The 16,317-nt window shown below is 35.8% G+C and overlaps 1 pseudogene; it reads right to left on the bottom strand.

Annotated features, from left to right (window-relative positions):
- Window positions 1–276: 276 nt before the first annotated feature.
- On the bottom strand, window positions 277–5,563 carry LOC149543720 (C4-beta,C20-epoxidase pseudogene; annotated as a pseudogene).
- Between the last annotated feature and the right edge of the window lie 10,754 nt (window positions 5,564–16,317).

The following is a 16,317-nucleotide window of genomic DNA, read 5'->3' as shown; positions in this document are numbered from 1 at the left end:
AAATATCAACGAAAATATCTACACATTTAATCCTAAATTATATTTTATATTCAGGAAATTTAAAATTACCTTTCGAAAGGACCGCAATTTCATAATTTATAACTTAACAACACATGCATGAATCTGTCATTTTAGGGTTTTCCAGACAACATGGTCTGGTTTTGTAGCACCTGAAACTAAAATGGTACTGAACAAGCACGAATTTAAGAAAATATCTACTATTATTATTGAAAAGCCAAGGTAAAATAACATAGCATAGCCCGAATACACTATTCTTTATACACCGGCAAATCGTTGGAGAGCGGTAGCTTTCTCTCTGTCCTCTATATTACTTCTAATCTCCTCTCTGAATTGTGAGAATATGAAAGGCTTGTAACGCCTTGGATTATTGACGTTGACAAGTTCCGCTGGAGCCCAGATTTCCGTCTCCATTGGAAACGATGTAAAGAACGCAATAGACATTCGATCTACCCACCCTTCACAAACTACGCGATGCTCTGCGCTGCGGCATCTGCCATTACTCCACGCCTGCAATCATATTCACCATACATCCTTATTACTCTTCTCTTACACGAACAAATAGCTTCTCTAATGATTCTGACAATTAGAGAGAAAATTGCATACCTTGAGAGAGTCCCTCAGATTGACAACCAATAAATGAGACAGGGATTTCACGTTGAGCCACTTGCCCTCTTTAGATCGAATCTGAAGGCCTCCCGAATCATCTTGGTGTAGTATTGTGAGGACACCTAAATCTGTATGAGACACCATGGTCTCCTCCCCGATAGATTTCAGGTGTGATGAATATCCATTTATCCGCAGTCTTGATGTGCAATTTTCGAAGTGAGAGCTGTAGAAGACGTTGGCATCCAACCCGAGGCTTATAAGAATTATCTTTGTGATATTGTGGGCAAGATTTGTGAGACACCAAGAGTAAATTGCCATCGTCTCTCTGCGAAGCAAACCAAGGAGAAAAGTTCAAATAGTAAGATATGGTATATATGCTAATTTGCGATAATTGAGGAGGAAGTAAACGAGGTACATGAATAACATGTGAAAAATCAAACTATTGTAGTCACTGATTATTAATCTCCTATCACAAATGATTATTAAATTGCTGAAAACAAATTCTCAGCTAATATCGAAAAATAACACAACTGCAACTTCACTTAAAATACGGAAAGAAATGCGCAACAGAATCAACACAATATTTTCGGACAAATTGTCCCTGGAAAAACTCCTACGGAAAAACCAGTTCTACAGATGAGAAATTATATTAAACTTCAGCAAATCAAGAGATACAAAATTCCTTGCCTCACACTGGCAGAACTCTGACAACCTCCTAATTTCTCCCGCTGATATTTCTCACTGCTATCCCTGCGCTAACACTGCGCCCTTGCTAACACTGCAAGACTGTTTGCTAACATTGCAAACTGCTTCTCCAAAGCTTTTCACTGTGCCCTTGCTAACACTGCAAGACTGTTTGCTAACACTGCAAACAGCTTCACCAAAGCTTCACACTGTGCCCTTGCTAACACTGCAAGACTGTTTGCTAACACTGCAAACAGCTTCACCAAAGCTTCTTCATCCCTGTGCTAACACTGCGCCCTTGCTAACACTGCAAGACTGTTTGCTAACACTGCAAACGTTTCTCCCAAAGCTTCTTCTTCTGTTTGCTCCAAATGCCCCCTAGACCCCTTTTTATACTACTCTTGTTGGTAAACCAACGATCGAGATTAAATCAAACCAACGACTGAGATTAAGACAACTCAACAGCCAATAATAGAATTGGTTGCAAGGTGTCCAAAAGGGAATCTCTAAAATTAGTAAATAATAACCATTTACTAATTTTTGGCAAGTGGACAAACAGCTGTCCAAACCACCCATAAATACAACCGCTATTCATAGATAAGGACGAACAGCTGTCCAAGCTACCCATAAATAGTGTTGCTATTTCCGGGTCAGAAATAATAGCTGTCCAACTAACAATAATTAACAGTCCCTCTTAGCGAGGAAGCTATTCTGCATGACACCCATCTTATCTCTGAAGAAGATAAATTTGGCCTTTCCCAAAGCCTTCATCAGAATGTCTGCTACCTGCTCATCTGTAGGTATGTATTGTAGTCGAACAACTCCCCTTTGTACACAATCTCTGATGAAGTGATATCTGATATCTATATGTTTAGACCTATCATGAAACACTGGATTTTCAGACAACTTGATGCAACTCTGATTGTCACAATGTATCATAGTAGTCTCAACCTTCTGACCAAACAAGGCTACTAACAACTTTCGAAGCCATATAGCTTCACATGTCGCCATGCTAGCTGCTATGTATTCTGCTTCTGCTGAACTTAGAGCCACAGACTTCTGCATCCTGCTGAACCAAGATACAACTCCTGATCCCAAGCTGAAACAACACCCTGAAGTGCTCCTTTTGTCTGTTGTACTTCCTGCCCAATCTGCGTCAGTATAGCCTATCAACCTGATACCTTCACCTCGAACATATCTGATCCCATACTCGACTGTACCATGCAAGTAACATAGCACAATCTTAGCCGCTATCCAATGCATTCTCTTTGGTTCAACCATGAACTGACTAAGAGAGTTAACTGCAAATGCTATATCTGGCCTAGTGTTGACCAAATACATAAGCGAACCAATCACCTGTCTATATAAAGTGGGATCTACATCCTTCTCCTTAGATACATCGTCATGCTCTGTGCTCACCTCCGGAACACCTGTCACTGTCTCACGAAGCAATCTAAGTGCTCCATGATGAATATGGCCCAACCTCCTATGCCATAGCTCTCCAAGATCTCTAGGATTACTGTTGCTCATAAGTGCCTTAGGAGTATCAAACTGCAATCTATAAAGGCGACCACTCCTAACTCCAATAGTTATGGGTGATTTCCAATCCTTGTGCTTAATCAACACATGTGTCCCTCTAAAGAGTACATTATACCCCCTATCCTGAAGAACAGATACAGAAATCAAATTCATACCTAAGCCCGAAACATATAACACATCATGAAGAGGAATTATCTTTCCATTCTCCCTCTGAAACTAAACAGTCCCTTTCCCAACAGGGTTGAGTTTGGACAAGTTTCCCATAGAAATCTGGATGTTGGTGTCCTCCTCCTTGTAACTGGAGAAGTACTCTCTAACTCGTGTCATATGAAATGACGCCCCACTATCTATATACCAAACACACTGTGAGGTTGAGCTAACCATACAAGCTATAAGTGCAAACTCATCTTCCATTTTGCTAGAGAGTTCTTCTGCACTTGCTGAAGCTGCCACCTGCTTCTTACCCTTTTTCCTCTCTGGGCAATCACTAACATAGTGGCCAAACTCGTGACATCCAAAGCACTTAACCTTAGAAAGGTCCTTCTTCTTCTTTTCACTTTGTGAATTTGATCCTTTGCTAGATCCCTTCTTTGCTTTCCCTTTACCCGCTAGGGCAACGTTCTCTTGTTCCACCTCATTTTTCTGACTCTTGTTGGCCCCATTGACAAGACTTAGTCTAAACTCCTCCTGAGTGAAATCAGTCCATAGACGATCCCAACTTGGTAAAGTATCTCGTCCACTGACAACTTGAACAAAGACACTCCATTGTTTAGTAAACACATTTAGGGCTATTCTCACTAGCTCATCATCACTAGGGCTATCTCCAACAGCTGCTAACTCATCCTTGACAAGTCTGAGCCTGGTGAGGTAACTTGTGACGTCTTCTCCCTGATTCATCCAGGTATTCTTTAGCTTCTCTCTGAGAATCAACTTCCTGTTAGTGGTAGCATTCTGGTATAGATTTAGAATGGCGTCCCACATCTTCTTTGTTGTATCTAGCTCTGAGATATGTGGAACAATATGATCCTTGACACCATCAAGGATAATCCTCCTCGCTTTGGCATCGTCCTTCCTATATGTTGCAAGCTGTGTTGCATCTGTTGGTACAGGTACACCACTGGTAGCATAATCCTTGATACCATTCTCTTCCAACAATAAAGAAATTATGGCCTTCCAGACACCAAAATTTGAGGCACCATCCAATCTATCCTGATCTCTCAAACCAGCTGAAGCCATCTCAAGGGTTTAAAGCAATAATAAATCTAAAGAGATCAAAATTTCTTTCCTAGGGCAAAACTCTTCTACCCTTAACAATGCTCTGATACCATGTGAAAAATCAAACTATTGCAGTCACTGATTATTAATCTCCTATCACAAATGATTATTAAACTGCTGAAAACAAATTCTCAGCTAATATCGAAAAATAACACAACTGCAACTTCACTTAAAATACGAAAAGAAATGCGCAACAGAATCAACACAATATTTTCGGACAAATTGTCCCTGGAAAAACCCCTACGGGAAAACTAGTTCTACAGATGAGAAATTATATTAAACTTCAGCAAATCAAGAGATACAAAATTTCTTGCCTCACACTGGCAGAACTCCGACAACCTCCTAATTTCTCCCGCTGATATTTCTCACTACTATCCCTGCGCTAACACTGCGCCCTTGCTAACACTGCAAGACTGTTTGCTAACACTGCAAACTGCTTCTCCAAAGCTTTTCACTGTGCCCTTGCTAACACTGCAAGACTGTTTGCTAACACTGCAAACAGCTTCACCAAAGCTTCACACTGTGCCCTTGCTAACACTGCAAGACTGTTTGCTAACACTGCAAACAGCTTCACCAAAGCTTCTTCATCCCTGCGCTAACACTGCGCCCTTGCTAACACTGCAAGACTGTTTGCTAACACTGCAAACGTTTCTCCCAAAGCTTCTTCTTTTGTTTGCTCCAAATGCCCCCTAGACCCCTTTTTATACTACTCTCGTTGGTAAACCAACGATCGAGATTAAATCAAACCAACGGCTGAGATTAAGACAACTCAACAGCCAATAATAGAATTGGTTGCAAGGTGTCCAAAAGGGAATCTCTAAAATTAGTAAATAATAACCATTTACTAATTTTTGGCAAGTGGACAAACAGCTGTCCAAACCACCCATAAATACAACCGCTATTCATAGATTAGGACGAACAGCTGTCCAAGCTACCCATAAATAGTGCTGCTATTTTCGGGTCAAAAATAACAGCTATCCAACTAACAATAATTAACATAACATACATACGGGAAGCTTAAATTCCCTTCTGGCCATATCTTTGAGCACAATTTCTTCAAGGACTCTGATTTCAAGGGTTCGTCAAGATTGAATGTCTCGTAGTTAGGAGCTCGATGATAACTGTCGAATGGACTAGAAGTTTTGGCTCTTTCTTACACCTCGGTTGACATGGAAAATAAACATCTATTAACATTCTGGACATTATCCAGAAGCTCTTCTGAGATTCCGTGGTTGACAAGACGGAAAAAGCCCCACTCTGTGCATGATTCTCTAACTTTGGCCAGCATCGGATGATCTTCAAGGTGCCTCAGTTCGTCACCATCCATCGGTTGTGGCAATTTAGAGAAATCGATTAAGGGAAGATCAAATTCAGGTGCAGTGGCTCCAAGGTGAAATGGCAACTGTTGGCGGTGGTTAGTAGTATTAACTTTTGTCATTAAAAGCAGACGTCCAGCCCACAACTCAGCCGTCTATCCACCGTCCTTAATAAATTACATAGCAGACACTCTGCCATTCCAGCCACCCACGTTTTTAATATATGTAATATTATATTTAATATAGTGTAAAATGTGTAAAATGTGTTGTGTGTAGAAAGTTCTCATACCCTCTATAAATAGAGGTCTTATGTAATGCATTTAGGCAAGGCAGTAAGGCAATAAAATCAGTTATTATCTCTGTGTATTTGTCTCTCTTTGCCTTCAAATTGGTATTAGAGCATGAAGAGCTAGGCTTAGGAAGAAAAGAATTATGTGTTGATATATATAATTGTTGTAGCAGTGAATGGAGCTTCTAATGTTTTCTTGATTGTAGATCATTATCAGCTTCTAAAGTTGGAGACTAGTGGCTGCCAAGATTGAGAGAAGAAAAGATCCCAGTTTAATGTTTGAAGAAGGTATGAGCTGATTTCTTGGAGTGAAGTCTAATGTTAAAAAAAAATCGTTAAAAGGAGAAAATAAGCATTATAATATTGTTTGTTTAAGCTATATGTCATTGGCTTAGACTTGTTTGGTGGATTTGCTTTGTAAAGAAAAGTTTAAAATTGTAAGGTGTAGTTGTAACTGTGTATTAATATGGCTTCAGGAAGTAGTATAGCTCAACCACAAATTCCAATATTTTCTGGTAAAAATTATGAATTTTGGGCTATAAAAATGAAGACACTATTTTGTTCTCAAGGCATATGGGATCTTATTGAAAAGGGTTTTATTGAACCACAAGATGAGTCTACATTAACACAAGATGAAAAGGATAAATTACAAGATAATAGGAAAAATGATGCTAAAGCGTTGTTTCTAATTCAACAATCTTTAGATGAATCAAATTTTTCTAAGGTTTGTGCTGCTAAAAAGTCTAAAATTGCATGGGATATTTTAGAAACAGCATATCAAGGGACATCAAAAGTTAAGATTGCTAAATTGCAAACTTTAAGGCATGATTTTGAAAATTTGTTTATGAAAGATTCAGACTCAATAGATCAATTTCTAAATCAAGTAATGAATGTGGTTAATCAAATTAGATCATATGGTGATGATTTGACAGATCAAAAAGTTGTTGAAAAGATACTTCGTTGTTTGCCTAGAAAATTTGATGCCATTGTTGTTGCCATTGAAGAATCTAAAGATTTGACAATACTATCTATTGATGAATTGATGGGCTCACTTTTATCTCATGAATCAAGAATGAATAGAAATAACAATTCTTCTTTGGAGAATGCATTTAGATCGCAGTTATCTTTTGGCAGAGGAAGAGGAAGATCAAACTATAGAGGAAGAGGAAGAGGTAGAAGCATAGATGGACGTGGAAGTCCAAATCAAGAAGAGAGAACAAATCAATCCATTCAGAGTTCTAATAGAGGACGTGGCAGAAGTTCATTCCAACACCCATCATTAAGGTTTGATAAATTTTGAGTTCAGTGTCATTATTGTAAGAGATTTGGTTATATTGCAAGTGAATGTAGAAAGAAACAAGAGGATATTGAAAAGAATGGTGTTAATTACTCAGATGTATCTGATAACAATTCAGGAAGTTTATTTATAACTTGTAATGTTGCTCAAGAAAGCTCTAGTGATATATGGTTCCTAGATAATGGATGTAGTAACTATATGACTGGAAATAAAGATTTGCCTGCTAGCTTGGATGATTCTGTAAAATCTGAAGTAAAGCTAGGAAATGATAGTAAAGTCCCTATAATGGGAAAAGGTGTTATAAATGTCTTGACAAAAAATGGAGGAAAAAGATATATTCCTGATGTGTATTTTGTGCCTAGATTAAAACACAATCTCATGAGTGTTGGTCAACTAGTACAAAAGGGTTACAAAGTTTCTTTTGATAATGATGTTTGCACAATCTTGGATAGAATTCCTAGTGGCAGGTTAATTGCAAGGGTCAACATGACACAAAATCGAATGTTCCCCCTCCAGATTCATTGCATTCAAGGAGGAAAAGAAGTTAGTTTCAAGACAGTATACTCAGATCAGTCGTGGCTATGGCATTTGAGGTATGGTCATCTTCATTTTGATGCTTTAAGCTTATTACAAAAGAAGAATATGGTGAAAGGATTGCCTCAAATATTGAAACCACCAAGTTCATGTGAAAGTTGTATTTTGGCAAAACAACATAGAGAAAGCTTCCCAGTAGGAGGTTCATATAGAGCAAGAGCACCATTGGAATTAGTTCACACTGATATACATGGACCTATGCAAACTCCATCTTTAGGAGGAAGTATATATTTCCTAACATTTATTGATGATTTTAGTAGGAAGATTTGGATATACTTTCTCAAACAAAAAAGTGAAGCTTTTGAAAAGTTCAAGGATTTCAAAAATTTGGTTGAAAAACAAAGTGGTCACTACATCAAGGTATTGCGATCTGATAGAGGTGGTGAATTCAGTTCTAATGATTTTCTAGAATTTTGCAGATTTCATGGAATTAAGAAGCAGTTTACCACAAGGTACACACCACAACAAAATGGTGTAGCAGAAAGGAAGAATAGAACCATAATGGAATGGCAAGGAGTATGTTGAAGGCCAAAAATCTATCCAATGAGTTCTGGGCAGAAGCAGTAGCATGTGCTATATACATTTTGAACAGGAGTCCTACAAAGAGTGTTAAGAACACAATTCCACAAGGAGCATGGAATGGTAAGAAACATACAGTATCCCATTTTAGAGTTTTTGGCTGTGTTGCTTATTCATTAGTTCCATCTGAATTGAGAAAGAAATTGGATGATAAAAGTGAAAAATGCATCTTTATTGGCTATAGTGAAGAATCAAAGGCTTATAGATTGTATAATCCCATTTCAAAGAAATTGATCATTAGCAGGGATGTTAAATTTGAAGAAGAAGATTCATGGCATGAAAATGATAACAAACAAGTCACAAGAGGAGCACCAATATTACAAGGTGATGATGAATTAAAGGAACAAGGGACTCAATCAACACCCAATACTCCACCAAGGAACTTTGTGCAAGGTGCCTCACCTCCAAGTTCAAATGTAAGTGATAAATCTGATTCAACATTCTCAACACCAGGTTACAAAGGTAAGAAGACAAGAAGCTTAAAAGAAATATATGATCCAGAAGAAGAGGATGTAGATATTTACTCAAAATTTTCTTTAATTTCTTGTGATCCATTGTATTTTGATAAAGCAATTAAAGAAGATAAATGGATCAAGGCAATGGATGAAGAAATTGACTCTATTGAAAGAAATAACACATGGGAATTAATGGATTTACCTAAAGGAAAAGAATGTATAGGAGTCAAATTGGTTTACAAAACTAAATTTGATGAAAAAGGTGAAATTTTTAAGCACAAGGAAAGACTATTTGCTAAAGGTTTTTCACAACAATATGAAGTTGATTATAATGAAACATTTGCTCCAGTTGCTAGACTTGACACAGTTCAAACTATTTTAGCAATAGCACCACAAAATGATTGGAAAGTGTATCAAATGGATGTAAAATCAACTTTTTTGAATGGTTTTCTTGATGAAGAGGTATATATTAAACAACCACCTACTTATGAGGTTAGTAGGCATGAAAACAAGGTATATAAACTAAACAAGGCACTTTATGGTTTGAAACAAGCTCCTAGGGCTTGGTATAAGAGGATTGATTCATACATGATAAGTAATCATTTCAATAGAAGTAACAATGAGCCCACATTATATGTTAAGACTAATAAGGAAGGTCAGATTTTGATTGTATGCTTGTATGTTGATGACTTAATATTCACTGGAAATCTATCAGTAGACATGTTCAAGTCAGAAATGATGAAAGAATTTGAAATGACAGATTTGGGGTTGATGAGATATTTCTTAGGTATTGAAGTTATTCAATGTGACAAAGGTATCTTCATTTGTCAATCCAAGTATATAAAGGATGTTTTAAAGAGATTTAAAATGATGAATTGCAATCCAGTGTCAACTCCAGTTGCAACAGGAACAAAACTTAGCAAGGAAGAAAAGGGCTCAAATGTTGATCCAACTATGTTTAAAAGACTTGTTGGAAGTTTAATGTATATGACAGCTACAAGGCCAAACATCATGTATAGTGTCAGTTTAATCTCAAGGTTCATAATATCGGCACAAAATTCTCATTGGCAAGTTGGAAAAAGGATATTGAGATATATTGCAAGAACAATGGGATATGGAATTCTATATTCCAAAGCTAACAGTTTTGGTTTGATTGGTTATACTGACAGTGATTTTGCAGGTAGCATTGATGATAGGAAGAGCACTTCTGGATATATCTTTCACCTTGGATCAGGAGCTATATCATGGGCATCAAAGAAGCAGCCTATAGTGACAATCTCATCAGCTGAAGTAGAATATGTAGCTGCCACTTCCACAGCATGTTAAGTAGTATGGATGCGTCGAATTTTGTTTGATCTTCACCATCATCAGGAGGATCCAACACCAATTCTTTGTGATAACAAATCAACAATAGCATTATCTAAAAATCATGTATCTCATAAGAGGAGCAAACATATTGATACAAGATACCACTTCATCAGAGAATTGGTCAATAATGGAGAAATCCACCTTGAGTTCTGCAAATCTGAAGATCAATTGGCAGATATTTTCACTAAGGCATTACCAAAGAATAACTTTGAATATCTGCGAGAGAAATTGGGTATTACTGATGCAAAATTTGTTAATGACAAAAATTAAGGGGGAGTGTTGGCGGTAGTTAGTAGTATTAACTTTTGTCATTAAAAGCAGACATCCAGCCCACAACTCAGCCGTCTATCCACCGTCCTTAAAAAATTACATAGCAGACACTCTGCCGTTCCAGCCACCCATGTTTTTAATATATGTAATATTATATTTAAAATAGTGTAAAATGTGTAAAATGTGTTGTGTATAGAAATTTCTCATACCCTCTATAAATAGAGGCCTTATGTAATGCATTTGGGCAAGGCAGTAAGGCAATAAAATTAGTTATTATCTCTGTGTATTTGTCTCTCTTTGCCTTCAGCAATGAGGAAGACATAATTATTTTTCCTCAAATACCAAAATAGAAGAATCTCAACAGTTTAACCCATCGGCCTTATTCAAGCTTTCCTACTTTTAATGCTCTTCTAGGGAGATGGCATGTGAACGTCTATCTTGGACGTATCGATGAATGGAATCATTCAACACGCAAGAGAAACAACTGACAGATCGATAGAACAGATATGTCCAACCTAGTTGGGCTTCAAAATCCTTCAGTAGCCCATGGTTTGTCCACTCTATTTTAATAATCAAGGGTTTATCGTGATTGTAGACTACTTACAAGTCATTAAACTGTCCAACTATCTAACCATTTTCTTTGCTATTCAAGATTTGGCATAGTAATCTTGCGATGCATTCTAACGACTATTCTTAATAAAATAAAATTATCTTTTATATTTGGAAAATTATTGGGCTACTAGTACTATTTTCACTTTGTATATTAAAGCGTTCCTTTTCTATAATGTCCTAAAAACTTAGGTCCAGGTAAGTAGCATTGCACTTGGAGTTGGCCATCTCTAAGAGCTGGCTATCTCTAATGGATATGGCTATCCTCTAGAGACAAAATGCACCTCTGACTAAAATTGAAAATATTGAAACTACAATGAATTTTGTTAAAAAATAGCATTCTTCCTTCATGATCTTTATGTACTGTAATCGAAGACAACAAAAAAATAGAAAAAATTACAATGCTTTCACAAATCTGAAGAATTTTATTTTGTCTTTTGGTAAATTCTGTCTTGGTACATAGCCAGGGCTATATCTCATAGCTTTTGGATTGCTAGGTGCCCTTTGATATTGGATTCGACTTTTCATCTCAGCCATTGATGTGGATGTAACCTCTCATCCCAATGAAATTAAAAACTTTATAGAGATTCGTTCAAATAGTCCTACATGTAAGAATCTTAAAGACTAATGTCTATGGTAGATGGTCGGATCCTTCTTCTCTGTCATCTTGAAGGAAAGAATTTTGTTTAGAAGATACTACCTCGTGCCACACTCATTGGTGGATTGCACAATATTGAAGCCATAGTCCTTGACATTTGTGGGGAAGCGTGACGATCAAAACCTCCTTCTTGGCATAGTACTTACTACATAATTATACTTTAAGGTCAGATATCCTTAAATTGATTCTTTTGTGAGAAGTTTTTAAATTTTCAAACATTTTTATACATATCTTATTATTTAATTTTTTCTTATATAATATTAATAAAAAATACTCATTTTTCAATAACAAAAAATCTATTCAAAGGACTATGATCTTTAATTGTTTTCTCATTTCAAATAATAAAACTTTCTTCTTCTCAACAGTATTAACTATATTTTTATTGAACATGAGCACCTCTATAACATGGATTCTCTAAATGTTTCAACTAGGTTGATTTAGAATTTAGTGATATAACATTTTGTGAGTGAATATGTTACAATCATAATAAACTATTTTCTTGAGGTTAAAAAAAAATCTTCTATTTTTACTGGAAATATTCCAGGATACATAGATATTGACATTATAGTATTTGTATAGTGGAATAGAACATTATGAGCAAGCATACATCTAAACTAGAATTTTTTTTTTGGCAAAAGAGTCAAGTGGAATGAGATCTCATTTGTGAAATTCATCTAGATGTCAAACCTAGCCCAAACGTGCCTGCAAGTATTTAAACCTTAATAAATGATATTATCACTACTTATCATCATCCTCGCCAATTGTAATCAACACTTGAACTACAACCCTTTTATTAAAACTCATCATTTCAAACTACAATAAAAAGAAAAATGAAAAAACACATAAAAAGACATTCGTCGTTGAATACTTAGAAACCATGAACTCTATAATATGATCATAGCCCACTCACCTTCTTTCTCTTCAAGCCTCTACATACTAACCTACAATGAGGCCCACATAAAATAGATGCGAGTGCACAAAGACGTTTAATAGAAAAATTGAAACATAATCTTATCAATCAATATACAAGAAAACTGTATTATGCAACCAAAATGAATAGCTTGATATTACTGCCACAATTTCTAAGTTGGATGGTCCGTAGTCACCCTTGAAAATTGTTAGACAACGAATGGAGTCTCTCTATTTTTTTTTCCATAGATGTCATAAAAATATAAAAATAAAATTTAAACAACTTTTCCATAGAAGTATCAAACCATTGACAAAAGCCACCTATACTGACTACAAAATTAACGGCCTATGGACTGATAAAAATAAGCGATCTAATATACTAGGCAATGAAAATCAGAAATAAACACTTAAGAGAGAAGCAAATTTTATTCATCAAATTGATTGCCTACAACCTATGCAATGGCCTCTATATATAGAGAGCCTATGAGATGAGGGCATTAATAAAAGATGTTTCTAGAGGATAAGGAGATAAAGCTGTGTGACCTATTCTAGAGGACAGCATCCATATCTATTACCAAAGTTAAAGGAAATATGGTTGCACACCTATAGTGCGGTTATAACAGAAATTGACTACTTCATCGTAGGTGTGATTTTTGTTTTGACTATTTCTAACATCCTCCCTTAATTTCTACCACTAACGATAATGTGTGGGAGAAATTACAATAAAAAATTTAGATAGCATAGGTCTCGGCTTTGAGCCTTGTTAGGTACCTATTTACAACATAAAAAGAGAGAGGGGAACATTATATGACTATCCCCCCTTAATGTTGACCTCAATCATGCCTAGCATTCCCCGTAGTTTCAAAAATTTGGCCTCAAGCATACTTTTAGTAAATATGTCTACTGCTTGGTCTTCACTTGGACAAAAGAGAAGATTAACAAAATTTGCTTGAACAAGATCCCGAATATAGTGAACATCAATCTCAATGTGTTTTGTTTTAGCATGAAAAACAGGATTATTTGCAACTTGAATAGCACTTTGATTATCACAATACAAAGGAGTAGCTGAACTTTGTGCAAAACCAAGCTCAAATAAAAAGTTGTGAATCCAAACTACTTCCTTTCTAGCTTCTTTTGTTGCTCTATCTTCTACTTCACATGAGGACAATGATGTAGTAGTTTTTTTTTTGCTGCTCCATGTAATTGGACCTGACCCAAGCTGAAAAATATAACCACCAGTAGATTTCCTATCATCTATGTCACCTCCCCAATCTGAATCTGTGAAGCCAGTCAAAGAAATTGAAGACTTGTAACTATAATGAATGCCATAGTAAATGGTGCCACAAATGTATCGTAAAATTCTTTTGGTAGCCAACCAATGAGTTTCTTTTGGTTCCTGCATAAATCTAGATACCAAATTGACTGCAAAACAAATGTCTAGTCTAGACAGTGTAAGATAAACCAAGCTACCAACAAGCTGTCTATATAAAGTAGCATCCACCTTCTTGGAAATACATTCTTTAGTAAGCTTAATTCCAGATTGAAAAGGAGTAGGGGCTGGCTTACATTCAAGCATGTTAAATTTATCTAAAAGATTCAAAGCATATTTTGCTTGAGAGATAAATAACCCATCATGAAGTCTACTAATTTGCAAGCCAAGAAAATAATTCAGTTCACCCAAATCACTCATATGAAATGCCCCTTTAAGATCTGATTTGAAATCACTAATTAACCCAATATTTGGTCCAGCTATGAGTAAATCATCCACATAAACTGCAACAAGAATAATTTCATTTTGCACTTTCTTCACATAAAGATTTGGATTCGATTTGCATTTTTGAAACCCATAAAGCTGAAAATAGCTATCAATCTTCTCATTCCATGCTCTTGGTGCTTGTTTAAGTTTGTAAAGTGACTTCTTTAATCTACAAACAAGATTAGGATGTTGCTGATCTACAAAACCTGGTGGTTGATTCATATATATTTCTTCATATAAATCTCCATTTAAGAAAGCATTTTTTACATCCATTTGATGAATATGCCACCCAAGACTTGCAGCCAAAGAAAGAATAATTCTAATTGTATTCATTTTAATGATAGGAGCAAAAGTTTCTTCATAATCAACACCCTCTTTTTGATTAAATCCCTTAGCAACCAATCTAGCTTTAATTTTTTCTATAGTACCATCTGATTTAAATTTTTTTTTGTAAACCCATTTGCAACCAATGAGATTCTTACCTTTGGGAAGTTGCACAAGTTCCCAAGTTTTATTTTTCACTGAAGGATCATATTCTTCTTCCATAGCTTGCTTCCATTCTTTCTTCCCTCTAGCTTCCTCATATGATCTTGGGTCATTTACTTGTAATACTTTGGCCATGAGAGCACTACCATTCCTCCCTTGGATCTTTGAGCCTTGCCTATATATTTCTTCAACACTCCTTGTCTTTTGTCTAGCTGAAAAGTTATCTTCTTCATCATTACTACCTGCAAAAAATGTCTGATTACAAGCATTAGTTGTGTTGTTTTCACTAGTATTTTCATCATTTGTAGAAGTGCACAACTCATCCTCATCAATGTAGTCTCCATTTCCTCCTAAAATATCTAAAAAATGAGAAGCATTTGGTGTTGTAGAGTGAGAAGGAGTGGCTATAAGTTGTGAATGCTCATCAAACTTCACATCTTTACTAATAAAGACCTTGTTTGTTGTCAAATCATATAACCTATAAGCCTTTGATTCTTCACTATAACCCATAAACAAACACTTATGACTCTTTGGTTCTAACTTTTCCCTTTGTGCATCAGGAATGTGTGCCCAAGCAATACACCCAGATACTTTAAAATATCCAATGTGAGGTTTCTTACCACTCCATGCTTCTTCAGAGGTGATATTTGTGAGAGCTTTGGTGAGGATTCTATTTATAATATGTGCAGCACAAGAAATAGCTAAACTCCAAAATTTATTATGCAAACTTTTAAAATGCAACATACAACGAGCCATTTCTAAAAGAGTTCTATTCATTCGTTCAACCACCCCATTTTGTTGAGGAGTATAAGGAACTATTCTTTGCACCTTAATACCATAATTTTCACAAAATGACTCAAAAGCATAATTGCAATATTCACCCCCATTATCTGTCTTTAAACATTTAATTTTTTTGCCACTTTGATTTTCAACTAATGCCTTAAACTTTTGAAATACTTCAAACACTTCTTTTTCCTTTCAAGAAAATAAACCCATAGTCTCCTGCTATAATCATCAATAAAAGTGAGAAGGTACCTAGCACCTGAAAGTGAAGGATATCCTGGTTCACATAAATCACTATGAATAAGTTGCAATGGATGATTAGCTCTCCATGCTCTACCTGAATCAAAAGGATCTCGATGATGTTTCCCTAACACACAACCTTCACACACACCTTCACAAGCTGAAATTTTTGTTAATCCTCTAACCATATCCATTCTAACCATATCTTGTAATTTTCTATAATTTAAATGTCCAAGTCTAGCATGCCAAAGTTGTGACATATAATCAGTCTGAGCAATAAAAGCATGAGAGAGTGTATATTTATCATCAAGAAACCCCACAAATTTAAATAGATCCTCTTCATGATCAACTCTACCAATAGCAATTATATTGCTTGGGTCTTTTTTATCTCTAAGAATAACTTGATCAGCATTGACAACAAACTCATATCCAGCTTGAACTATTTTGTATACTAAAATAAGATTCACCCCCAATCCTTTAACCAATAAAACATTTTTCAAAGAGCCATGTGTTACATTAACAGTTCCTATTCCTAAAACTGGAAGTTTCATTTTATTGCCAATAGAAATTTCTTGATCTAAAT

The sequence above is a fragment of the Cupressus sempervirens genome, chromosome 8 (genome assembly GCF_028749045.1).
Source record: "Cupressus sempervirens isolate cs-2001-9-10 chromosome 8, ASM2874904v1, whole genome shotgun sequence".
Classification (NCBI taxonomy): Eukaryota; Viridiplantae; Streptophyta; class Pinopsida; order Cupressales; family Cupressaceae; genus Cupressus; species Cupressus sempervirens.
The sequence above is the reverse complement of the archived record's forward strand: the minus strand, read 5'-3'. Positions and strand labels throughout refer to the sequence as shown.